At 37.9% G+C, this 11,103-nt stretch overlaps 1 pseudogene; it reads left to right on the top strand.

Moving 5' to 3' along the window:
* Positions 1-267: 267 nt before the first annotated feature.
* Positions 268-11,103, top strand: part of LOC131323862 (V-type proton ATPase subunit H-like) — a 36,413-nt pseudogene continuing 25,577 nt past the window's right edge.

Here is an 11,103-nt window from a genome sequence, read left to right as displayed (position 1 = left end):
TTCCAGGGGATAAAACCGAACAAGAGTTTTGGATTTGGTTCCTAATCCGGGATTGTATCTACCTAACCGAACAAGGGCTGAATGTTAACAGAATTTGTTTCTGTGTATAATTGTTGGTCCACACTATTTTCCTTCCACATACTCTTCCATTCTTCTTTCACCAATATCAACATGTTAATGATTGTTTGAATGCCGCTTTTTGTCGGGAGGCTTCAATTTTTCTTATGTTCTGCATATCAATATGCACTGATGTGATTCCTTTACAGAATGCTTTGGAAAGGTAACTGGTTTATACAAGAAAAGAGCTGCAAGATACTTTCTATAATAGTGAGGTAACTGAGCCATACCATCCATCCTCAGATTTTCCGAATATTTACGAGTCAAAACGAGTTTTGGTGTGAAAATAGGTGGCATGATTTGAAAATATAGCTTATATGAACTGTGTTCTTCTTAATTCCAGTGGTAGGCCAGAAAAACAGGAGAGGATCACTACAATGGAGGAGCATCAAATTCGAAGAAGCAGAGTTGACTACCACTGATGACATTCTGAAGGGTCTGGTGGAATGACTTTGTGCGCATGTTAGAAGAAGCAGTTGATTACCACTTCCTAAGCTAAAAAAAAAGTGTGCTTTTATATGGACTTATTTCCTACACAAAACAATTAAATAGTATAGTAGTTGACAAGATAACTGCTTTGAAATGTTGTATGAGATAGGACTTTTTTGAAGTTGAGTTTATACTCTTAATTAATTCTTGATCATTTTCCCTGGAATAATTATTTACTAAGTGCACACATAGTCACACGCGCGCACACACAGTCACTTGTATTATATGTATAGAAGTGTGTATGTATATTTCCTACAGTACGAGTCCTCATACTACCATTGTCTATGACTGGATGTGCAGCTAAGAAAGCCTTCCCATCCTAGCCATGCTATCCCGACAGCCATCAATTGCCTGGCAACATTATTAAAGGAACCCATGGTGAGGTCATGATTTGTTTAAGCTGATGGAGTGAAGTTGCTCATTCCTCTAATTTCGCTGGCATCCACCCTGTAATCCATGCAGGTATCTTTGCCTCCCTAGACTAATATAGGTGTTACCAACGGTATGTCGAAATGGTTACAGGATGGCTGTGCATCTCATTCTTAACACGCTTTATGCTTTTTAGTCTGGGCTGAAAAAATCATATTTTCATGGTTCCTTTTGTTTAGCCTGTTCTATGCAGATTTTGATTATTTTGTTTGAAACGGCTCCTTTATGAAACATGTCTCTATCTTTGGTTCTTATCGTACCATGAACCTGCAATCAAGTACTTGGCTACTACTAGAGCTCTTGCACGATTAATTGAGGTTGTAAAGGGTTCCACAAAGGAAAAGGTGAGTTCTGAGGATCTTTGCACTTTGAATTTATACTCACTTATATTCGAAAGAGCACCCCTTTTTCAGTTGTTTCCAATTTGTTAAATATGCCATAGCAGCTACTTGATCAAATGATGCCTATTGTAACTTTTGTCTGTTATCATGTCCTATCTAAGGCTCCCAAGTCCCAAATAAATAGAAGGCATCAACCTCTGCCAACAAATTCAAGATGAATTTATACCTGTGGAGTATGGGCTATGTACCACCTTTTATATATTTTACTTTTCCAAATTGTTGATGATGATAGTCAAATAGTACTCCCTCCGTCCAAAAGAGCTTGGGTAACCATGTTGTTGACTGTATTTAATGTATTGAATGTAATTAGGAAGATACTCAATTAGGTAGAATCAATTAAGGATTTTATTTTATTTTATTCTTGTTACCCAAATTATGCAACCTAGAGGGGGGGTGAATAGGATTGCTAGTAATAATCACCGATAAAAATTTATCTCTAACAATATATGCAAACAATAAGTATGCAATCAAATAGAGAGATAGAGAGATAGAACCAGTTTATAGTGGTTCGGTCCGGATTTGTCCACGGTCCGGCCCTACTCCACTTCTCCTCAAGCAATTACTTGAAGGTTCCACTAATCTTTAAAAGATTACAACTTGTAAGTCTTGCGGGTGCTTACAAAAACCGAATGCCTCTAGCTTTCCCGAGGAGCTAGCACAACCGCAAGAGTTTTCTCCGAAAAGTCTCTCAAAAACAAACACCCAAAATCTGTCTGATTTTGGTCTTCTAAGGTTTACAAGTGATCTCTCTCAATCACTCACTTAGGAATACAAATTGTGAAGGATGATGAGAAGATGAAAGCTCACAACAACAATAAAGTTTTCTCACAACAATAAATATGACAATGGAAGAGAATAAGTGTATTGTTCTTGGATCTAGGAGAGAAGAGCAATATCTTTTTGCTTGGAAAGTGTAAGAGCTTTTTGTTGTGATGAATCAATAATAAAAGACTAGTGCTTTAAGACCCATGTTCTGCTCTTTAGCCGTTGTGCTCAAATCCTGCCGTTGGAGTTTAATTTGAGCCGTTGGATTTAGATCTGGATCGGCACAGCTGGGCGAAAATTGCTTTGGCCGGTCGACCAGGCGGTCGTCCGGTTTGTCATCCGGTTCCCTCCGGTAGACACACTCCTCTGGTCTGACAGCCGGCCTGTCAGCCGGTTCGTCAACCGGTACCTCATAAAATCATCTAAATAAATCCATTAAGGCATGTATTGAGCTCAATAAAGTTTTTGTAAATATAAATCATGAATCCAAGAGACTTTATGCTATTTTTCAAGGTCACGAAAATATTTAGTCCGTGAAAGGACTTTTCGATGATTTTGTATTTGCCAAATAAAAATATCATTGAATTAATCATCAAAATAATTAATAGAGATACATATAATTTTTCACAAATTATAATGCAAACATTTTTCAACAATCTCCCCCTTTTTGATGATGACACAAAATGATAGTTTTTATGCAAGTAAAATTTATGCCAATCTCCCCCTTAATATATGCTCCCCCTAAAAGGAACTTTTAAGGAATACGAGGGGTATTACCGAGAATGATTATCACATAGGTGATCCCTGCAAGGTTAGTGACATGAAATTCATATCGGCGAAGTATATAAGAGACATTTAAACACTAAGCCATGAAGTTCACACAAACTTAGTGTAATAGACTTAATTAACCAAAGATAGCAATGTGAAAGCTTGAATAAGTCTCAACCATGGGTTCGACGATCAAGATTAAAACCGATGCAGCTCATAATCAGAGATCAAACTACTTAAAGAGTAAGTTCAAAACTTAAAAAGTACGACTAACTTAAAAAGTACGACTAATGAGCCAAGTACGAGTTAAAGCATAAATAACAAAAAACCGAAAAGTTACTGCGGTGGCGAGGGTGGGTGATAGGGTGGGTAAGGCACGAACGCAGGGTACTGCTGATGGTAATGGCTGAAGTAGTGCTGCTGAGCTTGAACAATGTGATCCATTCGATGCTCCACTCTATCAAACCGACTATTCTGAGCAATGGCGAACTGTTGGAATTCGACCAACATTTGATTTTGCGAGGCTTGCAAAGCATCAAACCTAGAAAACATTTGTTGAGAAAAATCTCCGTCAAACTGAGGGTGTGCCATCTGCTCGCCCTGCTGTCCCGCAATGTTTTCTTATTCTTGCACCACATTGACTTGAGGGTTAGGAGCTTCCTCATCATTAATGTGACCCCTAGTAAAAACATAATCTCTGATGGCTCCAGGGTCATTCGGCAAAGTTTGTTCGCGAGTAAGGCTAACACCATCACGCATAAACAGTTTAGTGAGCAGTGCACCATATGGTAATGCCTTATTATTATCTTGAAGAACGGATGCCATTTCCTTGAGTACCAAATAACTTAAGTCCATATAGTCACCCGTCTCTAGACTATGCAAAATGAGACACTGAAGAGGAGAGACGGCATCATAGTGGCCTTTCTGAGGGGCAACATTGTGTGCAATGAACAGATGCAAAGGTCGAAGATGCTTCTTTAATTCACTCTTAGAAATACCCCCACCAATAACTCGATCATCAGTTATGGTTTGATAAAAAACAGACACATCATCTATAACATTCATCAATTCATCATCATTTGTCACATATTGAAGATTTTGCACAACTTGGCATCCTAAAAAGTTGCTCATAGAGCTCACATCCAAGATAAAATCAACTCCCTTAACCTTTGAGATTAGAGTAAACTCATCGGCATTTCGATCAATATCCAAATTGCAGTAGAAGTAACGAACAAGTTTCGGATAGTAGACGTTAGGTATATTCATCATGGCATCCCAACCCGCAGCAGTGATAACATTATTAATGTAGCGGTGAAAACGGGGTGAGATCATTACCTGTCGACCCGAAACAATAGGTCGCGATTTGAAACCTGCCCAATTTCCTTCATTGACACGATTGGAGAAGAGTTCTGTGTTGTAGTCGGGTTGAGGTTCGCTTGGTTCTGCCCCTGAACGCCTCCTTTTTCCCTTTTCTGCCATTTTTCGTGAAACCTAAGGTTTGGATGGGTTTGAAGATGGTTTGGATGGTTTGGAGTGGAAAATGGTGAAATTGATTGTAGAATTGACTGGAGATGAAGATTTTAGGAAGGATTAGTGGATTGGTTTGAGGAGATGAAGGGGTTTGAGGAGTTTTGAAATTTTGGGAGGTTTTTCGCCGCTGCTGGTTTCTGTCGAAGAGGGGGTTTTGAAAAAAAGAACAGATTTGAACTTTAAAATGACAGAAAAAAAAAATCACTTACCGGTCGACCGGTCGGTCGACCATAAGGTCATCCGGTGGGAGATCCGCTTGGTCATCCGACAGGAATTCCAGATTTCGTCCAGAAAAACTGCTTTTGGAAGTGCAAAACTAAGGTACTGAAAACTGTTTTGGCTTATCAAACATATAGGAGAAATATCACATATGATAAAATGTTTGGAGTATGATTTCTTTATCAAGATCATTTGTACTCTCCATCAAATACGATATTTACAAGTTCAACCAACTTAATCGTTGAATCCAAAAAAAAAAAACTTTTGATATCAAAAACGAAACTTTTTCATAAAGGATTAGACATGCCGAGTTCTCTTCGAATGAAACAAAATTGTTCTTCACCAAGGGGTTTTATGAAAATGTCCGCCAATTGCTTGTCGGTACTAATAAAGTTAAGTTCAATATCCCCTTTTTGAACATGATCTCTTATAAAATGATGTCTAATCTCAATATGTTTTGTTCGAGAATGTTGAATCGGATTCTTGGTTAAGCTAATTGCACTAGTATTATCACATTTAATAGGAATATGATCATATTGCAAATTGAAATCCTCCATTTGTTGTTTGATCCACAATATTTGGGCACAACAACTTCTGGCCGCTACATATTCCGCCTCGGCGGTAGATAGAGCTACGGAATTTTGTTTCTTGCTATGCCAAGACACTAGAGAGTGCCCTAGAAATTGACAAGTCCCACTTGTACTTTTACGATCAACTTTGAAACCTCCAAAATCCGCATCCGAATAACCAATTAAATCAAATGCAACTCCGCGTGGATAAAACAATCCTAAATCATGAGAACCGGCAACATATTTAAAAATACGCTTAATAGCTTTTAGATGCGATTCTTTAGGGCAAGATTGAAATCTAGCACACATGCAAACACTAAACATTATATCCGGTCTACTTGCAGTGAGATAAAGTAATGAGCCGATCATACCTCGATACATCTTTTCATTGACGGCCTTACCATTCTCATCTTTGTCTAGTTTTGTCGATGTGCTCAGTGGTGTGCACATTGGCTTTGATCCTTCCATGCCAAACTTCTTAATAAGTTCTTTAGCATACTTGGCTTGGTTGATTAGGATCCCTTCATTAGTTTGCTTGATTTGAAGTCCGAGGAAGAAGTTAAGCTCCCCCATCATACTCATTTCAAATTCACCTTGCATACACTTAGCAAACTCTTTGCACATATTATCGTTAGTGGCACCAAAGACAATATCATCAACATATATTTGAATAATGAGCATATCTTTACCTTTGGCTTTAATGAAAAGAGTAGTATCAATTTTTTCACGAGTAAAGCCATTGTCAAGTAAGAATGAACTAAGTCTATCATACCATGCACGTGGTGCTTGGTTCAAACCATATAAAGCTTTTGAGAGTTTAAAAACATGATCGGGGTATACATGATCTTCAAAGCCAGGAGGTTGTTTGACATAAACTTCCTCATTTATGAACCCATTCAAAAATGCACTTTTCACATCCATATGATAAAGCTTGAAATTTTTGAAGGATGCAAAAGCAAGTAATATGCGAATAGCCTCTAATCTAGCTACCAGTGCAAAAGTTTCTTCAAAATCAATACCTTTTTCTTGATTATAACCTTGAGCAACAAGTCTAACTTTATTCCTAATAATATTTCCGGATTCATCTAGCTTGTTACGAAAAACCCATTTAGTACCTATAATAGAGTGATCAAGAGGCTTAGGTACTAATGCCCAAACTTTATTCCTTTCAAATTGATTCAACTCATCTTGCATGGCCAAAAACCAATTTTAATCATTTTCGGCTTCCGAAAAGTTTTTAGGCTCAATTTGAGAAACAAAAGCTTGATTATCACACATGTTTCTAAGAGAAGAGCGAGTGGTTACCCCTTTTTCTCCAAGAATCAAGTCCTTTGGATGGTTTTGCACGAATCTCCAATCCTTGGGAAGATGTTGGTTGTCTCCCATGACATCTTGAGGTTGATTAATGACTTCATCTTCCTTGATTTGAGAGCTTTCTACTTGAGTAGCACCAACATCTTTTTCTTGAATTGTCAAGTCATGAATCTTATTTGTAATTTCTAAGTCATCATTATAATCAACAACCTTAGTAGCGCAAGGATTAGATTCATCAAAAGAAACATGAATAGACTCTTCAACAAGATTAGTGCGCTTATTATAAATTCTATATGCTTTGCTAGTAAGAGAATAACCAACGAAGATGTCTTTATCCAATTTAGAATCAAATTTACCCAAGTCATCTTTTCCATTGTTTAATACATAGCATTTGCAACCGAAAGCATGAAAATAACTAATGTTGGGTTTTCTACCATTCCATAGCTCATAAGGTGTTTTCTTGAGGATTGGCCTAATCAAAACTCTATTTAAAACATAGCACGAAGTATTTACGGCTTCCGCCCAAAAATATTTTGGTAAAGAGTTTTCACAAAGCATCATTCTAGCCATTTCTTCCAAAGTACGATTTTTCCTTTCGACAACCCCATTTTGTTGAGGAGTGCGAGGAGCCGAAAAATTGTGGCCTATACCATGTTCATCACAAAACTTTTCATACAAGGAGTTTTCAAGTTCTTTTCCATGGTCCGTGCGGATATTTGAAATAACAAAACCTTTCTCATTTTGAACTCTTCTACAAAGTTTTGTAAAGTTAGGAAAAGCCTCATTCTTATGAGCTAGAAATATAACCCATGTGAATCTAAAGTAATCATCTACCACAACAAGACAATAATATTTACCACGAAGACTTGAAGTGCGAGTGGGTCCAAATAAATCCATGTGTAATAGTTGCAATGGCCTTGTAGTAGAAACAACATTTTTTGATTTAAAAGAAACTTTTGTTTGTTTGCCTTGTTGACATGCATCACAAAGTTTATCCTTTTCAAATTTGATTTTCGGAAGTCCTTTGACTAAATCTTTTCTCGAAAGTTTTGCAATAGCATCCATGCTAGCATGTCCGAGGCGTCTATGCCAAAGCCAACTATTATCACTTATAGCGGTAAAACATTTTGCTTCAATGTTACTCAAATAGTTTAGCTTGAACACATACACATTGTCAAGTCTTTGTTCAATAAAAAGTGTCTTGTTACTATCAATATTTTCAATGATACACTTTGATTTCTCAAAGACAACACGATTTCCTCTATCACATAATTGACTTATGCTAAGAAGATTGTGTTTTAAACCATCCACAAGTAAAACATCTTCAATAGTAGGTGACTTACCAATATTACCTATGCCGATGACTTTACCTTTGCTATTGTCGCCAAAAGTGACATTTCCGCCATCTTTTGGTGTAAGAGATTTGAATGCCTTCCTATCTCCGGTCATGTGTCTAGAGCATCCACTATCAAGGAACCATGTGCCTTCCTTCCATGTACTTTTCAAACACACCTACAATAACGCATCAAGTCTTGACTTTTGGTACCCACATCATTTTGGGTCCTTGTAGGTTAGCATTGACATGGTTCTTGGGAACCCAAGTCTTTCTACCGTTTGAAAAGATTTTCATAGAGCAATTTGGAGAAATGTGACCAATCTTTCTTCAAAAATGACACGTGAGCTTGGGATGACTAGTTGGAGGAAGATCCTTGTCAAAAAGATTTTTGTGTTGGGTGGGATTATACCCAATTCCGGCTTTATGAAAAGAAACCATTTGTTTTCCAAGAAGAATATCTAATCTATCTTTACCTTTGGTAAGTTTAGCAAGAGAGTTTGTCAAATCATCAACTTGCTTAACTAGAGATTCATCTTGAGGAATATTTTTCAAAACTTCCTTTTCCTTTTCCTTTTCCAAAGAAATTTTCAAGGATTCATTTTCTTCTTCCAAAGTATCTTTTTCTTCAAATAAATCATTTATTTCTTTTGAAAGTTCTTTGGCCATTTTCTCAAGAGATTTGTTTTTTGAGACAACCTTTTCAAAATCAACTTTCAAACCTTTATAGGCAATAAGCAATTCATCAAAGGAATAGGATGAGTCGAGATCTGTAACGCCCCGAATTTTGGGTACGTTAAATAAAAGATTTTATTGAAATAAAAACTGAGTCTGGCTCTTTTATTACAACAAAAACATAAAAAGAGTACTTTTATTACAAACGGAAGGAAACTAAAGCTCCTAACTACAGCTCCGCTTGTTCTTCCATTACAGCTAGCTCCTCGGCTCCGAAGGCTTCCAAGGTGTAAAGCTCGCCCTGCTCATCTATGAGATCTGACATATTATACCCGCGTCGCCACCGGTATAATATGCTAGGGTCACCAAAAAGGCAACACCGTGAGCCAAAAAGCTCAATAGAACTATCCAAACCCTCTAACCCTTAACTTATGAACGTAAGAACATAATAACAACAATTCCACTTAGATCATGCATATAGTCCAAATAAATATTCAAATCCACAATCCTTACTTGACTAACGTCGTGTTCATTACTTAGACTCATCGTAGACCATGTTTTTACTTCACTTTCCTTTTTACCCAAAAACTCCTTTTTAACTCACCCAACCTCGGTTCCGCCGCGCCGGTTTTCCGAGTATCCTCACAATGGTTCCGCCGCGCCGGGTTCCCATTGGCACACAACCGCATTGGCTCCGTACCGCGGATAACCAAGCACACACCCAACCTCGGTTCCGCCGCGCCGGGTTCCCGAGTATCCTCACAATGGTTCCGCCGTGCCGGGTTCCCATTGGCACACAACCGCATTGGCTCCGTACCGCGGATAACCAAGCACACACCCAACCTCGGTTCCGCCGCGCCGGGTTCCCGAGTATCCTCACAATGGTTCCGCCGCGCCGGGTTCCCATTGGCATACACACACACAACTCACATAATGCACCCAAAACCGGTCATTATGTAGTTTCAAAATATTTCCTCCCTCGGATACACATTTTAATCTTTGTTAACACACCCTAGGTGTCATGTCTCTATTCTCTTGGTTTTCGTGTCACGTTACATGCATAGACTCCGGAGTGTAGGACTTTCCACATAAACAAGCATTTATAAATTTCCAAAATGAATACAACAATATTATCCAACTCTTGACCACATAACATGCTTGAATCACAATAACAACATCATGCATCTCATACATTCTCAACTAAAGATAACCTTATCTACTTTAATCATAATGATCAAAATTACTTTATATTTGGGATGGTAGGTAAAGATAACTACTTTATACTTAGGGTGGATGATAAGAATATTCTACCGGAATGGAAGATAAGGAAATCCTACCTTGCTTCTTGGCGGTAGTAGTCGGCTAAGAAGATTTGGTCGTCGGTTTTGGATTTCGGCGGCGTAACGGCGTCGGTTTGCTTCGAAAGGAAGAGAGTTGATCTTTTCTCTTCCTAGAAACAACTTTCTAACTAACTAAGCTACTTTAAAAGATCTAACGATGGTTTTGGGAGGTGGTTTGGTGGTTTCTCTCAAGAACACTCAAGAACACAAGAAAACTAGAACTTTGAAAGCAAGAACTTTTGGAATTTCTAGAGAGAAGTGAGAGCAATGGTTGAAGGTGTGAGTTTAAGCTTGGAATGAGCTTCTATTTATAGGAAAGGGCTCTCCCTCTCTCCCTCTTGGCCGGCCCCTCTCTCTCTCTCTCTAAGTCTCACTTTATTTCACATGTCAAGGTTGATTGAAAGGTTGGAAGCTAACTTTGGTAGGCTTGCATGGCTAGGTTAGTCCTTGGATGGGATTCTTGGAAGATATGTTGCAATGGAGGAGACATTGGTACAAGATTCATGGCTTAAACAATTGAAAGTTGTACAATGGAGGTTAATGGGGTTAAGATTTGGCTAGGAAAAGAAATCACCAAGGATTTTGAAGTACTTTGGAAGACTAATGTCAAAGTACACATCAAATCTTTCTTCTTCTTCCTTCTTCTTTCCCTCTCTCTCTCTCCCTCTCCCTCTTTCTCTCTCTCGGCCTCTCCCCTCTCTCTCTCCCTCACGGCTCTCTCTCTCCTCTCTCCTCTCTCTCTCTCTCACACGTACTAGCTATATACATATGTATATATATATATATATATGTACTAATGCAAGAATACAAATAAACAATAGGTACTTTTGTACAAAAGGGCAATTTAGTCTTTAAGGGTCAAGATTCACCCTTTAAACCAATACAAAAGGTACCGTACTTTAATTAATATAATAATGTACTTTTGTACTCCCGGAAATCTTAACAAAACATTAGTTTAATGGATTAAGTACTTTGTTTGAAAGATGAGCCTATTACCCAATGGATAATAAAATCCCTAACGGTTATTATCCAAAGGATAATAAGGTGCGGGTACTTTAAATACTAAACTAAGTTTTTGGAAAAGACTACATGTCCTTTTTTTGGAAATACACATGTGATATATATATATATATATATATATATATATAGATATA

Source organism: Rhododendron vialii, chromosome 4a (assembly GCF_030253575.1).
Source record: "Rhododendron vialii isolate Sample 1 chromosome 4a, ASM3025357v1".
Lineage (NCBI taxonomy): Eukaryota > Viridiplantae > Streptophyta > Magnoliopsida > Ericales > Ericaceae > Rhododendron > Rhododendron vialii.
The sequence above is the reverse complement of the archived record's forward strand: the minus strand, read 5'-3'. Positions and strand labels throughout refer to the sequence as shown.